General features: G+C 41.4%; 1 pseudogene; it reads left to right on the top strand.

The window, feature by feature from the left end:
- The first annotated feature begins 1,383 nt into the window (after positions 1–1,383).
- On the top strand, positions 1,384–2,505 carry LOC123120156 (disease resistance protein RPM1-like; annotated as a pseudogene).
- Positions 2,506–3,560: the final 1,055 nt, after the last annotated feature.

Genomic DNA, 3,560 nt, shown 5'->3' with positions numbered 1-3,560 from the left:
CTATCAAGTTACTTAACATACTTTCCCATGAACCCGTAAGCCGCCGTAATAGCCATCCAGTTACGGATGACGTTTAACAAACCCCAAAGTTCATGAAGCAAGCATGAAGAAACTCGATACTCTCATGGTCTAAGGAATTATGCAAACATTAACTATCTCTGTGTTATAAACCATTAACTTGTGACGAATGTATCTCATAGCATAACATCAATCCGGGTCGATTCAACACAAATGTTCTCTTAACATTGTGCCCTCAAAGTTGCTGGCATTGACATGCCCATGATCAGGAAAACAGAACCATCATGCAACACTTGAGCTAGTCTTAGAGGCCAGACTAAGAATACTTCTCACCGTTTATTATTCCACACGTGTATATGAGTCTTCCTCCGAGCCTCGTGTTATTGCAGAATCGAGAACCATAGCAGTTATAGCATGGAACATAAAACATAATTATGAACTTGGAGATAAATAATATCATTTATTATTGCCTCTAGGGCATATCTCCTACAGGTGGGGTCTGCCTGTTACGGTATCGACCACGACCACCACCACGGGGACCCCGGTAAGCACCTCGCTGCCGGTAGTCAGGGCCAGATGCTCCCTCAACAAAACCACCCGGAGGGCCGAGAAAAGGTCTCTCAGCAGAACCATCACTCTGCCAAGCATATCCGTGACCACCTCCCGTGGATGACGAACCATGGTGTTGGCCATCCCCATATGCATCGTAACCATCGTCCCCCCACTGTCCCCGGGGTGGTTCATTAGTCCCTCCAGCAACCGTGTTCTGATGCGTCTGCGTTTGGCCAGACCGTTTTAGCGCCGGCCTCGCGACGTAGTGAGGCGGCGGCGCCGCACGTGGCTGAGTTCCGGTGGAGGCGACCTGGTTGACCACAGATGGCCTCGGACCGTTTGCTCCGCCCCGCCCTGCAGCAGCAGTCACCGCCGTGGTCGGCCCTGTCGGCCAATCTGGAAATCAACTTTGATTTTTGATGTTTAATTTAACTATCAAATTCCATAAATTTGTTTTTCTATGTAACTAATTTTTTTTTAAAACAGCTGTACATATGTGTTTTATTTATCCATTTTATTTTATTTATCTGCATATGTGCCATCATACAACATCTATTGAAGACTCGACATGCACAGATCCTGGATTGATAAATTCGTCATACAATCTCTTTCTATTGTGTCGCGTACCACCAAAAGAGTCTAACTTGGTTTTAGACAAAAAGCAAAAAAAAGTCAAAGCAATAATACCAAGCTCTGAACACTCAGAAAATGGTGCTTAGTTTATTTACCATGACAACCAAATACTAATATTGACACACTGTATTAATAAAATGACTCTATTTTGTCTCGTTGACATGTGGGCCCAGTTAACTTGTAAGCAGAGAAGCACGACGTGTCTCAGTACTGAAAGCTGACAACATTGAAGATACTCTTGATGGTGGAGAAAAGATACGGTCCTTCATTTTCTTCGATCATGGAGTATCAGCTTCCTGGGTAGAAACTGCTACTGGAAATTTCAAATTGCTAAGGGTCTTGTCCTTATGTTTCGCAGAGATAGAGAAGCTTCCTGATGTTATGACCACTCTGTTCCATTTGCGCTACCTTTATTTATCTTACACCAATCTTGAAGTGGTTCCCAAAGCATTGTGTAAGTTGAGGAAGCTGCAGATGCTAGATCTTATAGTAACTCGTGTAGTGGAACTGCCGCCTGAAATAAAGAAGCTGACTGAACTCCGATTTCTGCGAACTTTTGTCATCCATGATTATGATGGAAGAATATTTTATTGCTTCCAAGCCGCTAAAGTACATCCTGGAATTTGCCTTCTGAAGGATATGCAAGAACTGAGATATGTAGAAGCAAACAAAGATTTAGTGGTCAACCTTTGCAACTTAACATTACTCCGAACACTTGGAATAATGAAAGTCAAGTGTGAGCACATTAAGCAATTATGGACCTCCATCACAAGATTGGTGCACCTTTCTAATCTTGATATAATCTCATATGCCAAGGAAGAAGTTCTTGATTTGGAAAACTTAGATTCTCTGCCAAATCTGGAATACTTTTACTTGAAAGGAAAGTTGCAAGGAGGTGTTATCCCAATAATATTCAGCGTTTTGAGAAAACTCAGTGACCTACGCATACATGAGGTGGTCCAGGTCGCAAGCAGATCCAGTTCCTTCTTTTGCACACTTGTCGCATCTGGTTGAACTTCACGTTTACAGAGTCTATGAGGGGCAGATCATGACTTCAGTGCAGGTTGGTATCCAAAGCTTGAGAAATTGTACTTAGCTGACATGGAGCAGCTGAGTTGCATGGAGGTGTAGTCTGGGACCGTGCCAATCCTGAATTATATGCAGCTCACTGGTCTGAGAAGTATGCTCATTGTTCCAGCAGGATTCCAAAATTTAACTTCACTCCAACGGATGGTCCTCGTGGACATGCCAGTGGAATTTATGACTATGTTACCAATGATACTTCATCGCCTTCGCCAATGATGCAGGTGCCTCTAGGAAAAATGTAGGCTTTATCTATTTATTTATGATTTCACCAATTTTTCCTATGCCGTGAAATATCGTTATACATCAGAACCAATTGCCACAAAGAACTTACAAATTTGTACTTTCACACGCTTATAAGAACATAAACAACACCGGTTCGCATGAGATGAGCTTAAATGGCACCTTGTCAATGTAGTGCTCTTAATTTTGTTGCCAAATACTAGTACACGCTTTTAGATATCACAAACATCTTTCCTTTATATCATTGAAGGCCTATTTCCCTCGCTTCATATTTTATAGGAAATTTATTATCGGTATCCACTTGCCATATACTTTTCTGAACATTCAAATTATTTATCTCCCACAGTATATTCTTTTCCCAATTCCTTCATTTGTTCATCATCTAGAAATTGCCTCCAATATGATGAGAATAAACAAGAATTGTTTTCCCTTGCAGATTCCATTGAGACGAAGAAGCTCCTCTTTCTTGTGGAATTTGCCTACCTATATGTCAACCGTATATTGGCGATAACAATCAATCTGCAAGTCTTTACTATGTCCCTATGTTCGTCAACCAGGCACCACCTGTGTTGAAACTGAAAATTTCTCGGTATATTGTATTTGAACTCTTAAGTGACTACTTTGTAGGAATTATGGAAGCGTCTCAACCCTCATACATGAGAGCCCGCATGTATATATTGATAGGACGATCGTAGGAGATCGAGAGGGTTACAGGTTCGGTGGAGATTGCCAACCGAAAGGAGTTACAGGAGGAGATAGAGAAGAAGAGATAAGGCAGTTTAAACATATAAGAAAAACCTATCTCTATCTCCTATATGTGTGGCACAAGCTATACAAAGGAGCCCACAACTCTCTGTAACAACATATGTTTAACACTCTCCCTTAATCTAAACTTCTCAAAAAAAAACTTCTCAAAAAAAAAAATTCTCAAGTTTAGATTACGCTTGAATTCTTCAAACTGTCTTGTGGGCAAGGCCTTTGTGATTCCATCTGCAACTTGATCCTTTGAGGGAACAAACCGAATCTCCAAC

Source organism: Triticum aestivum, chromosome 5D (assembly GCF_018294505.1).
Source record: "Triticum aestivum cultivar Chinese Spring chromosome 5D, IWGSC CS RefSeq v2.1, whole genome shotgun sequence".
In the NCBI taxonomy this organism is placed as follows: Eukaryota; Viridiplantae; Streptophyta; class Magnoliopsida; order Poales; family Poaceae; genus Triticum; species Triticum aestivum.
This window is presented reverse-complemented; position numbering and strand designations above follow the sequence as displayed.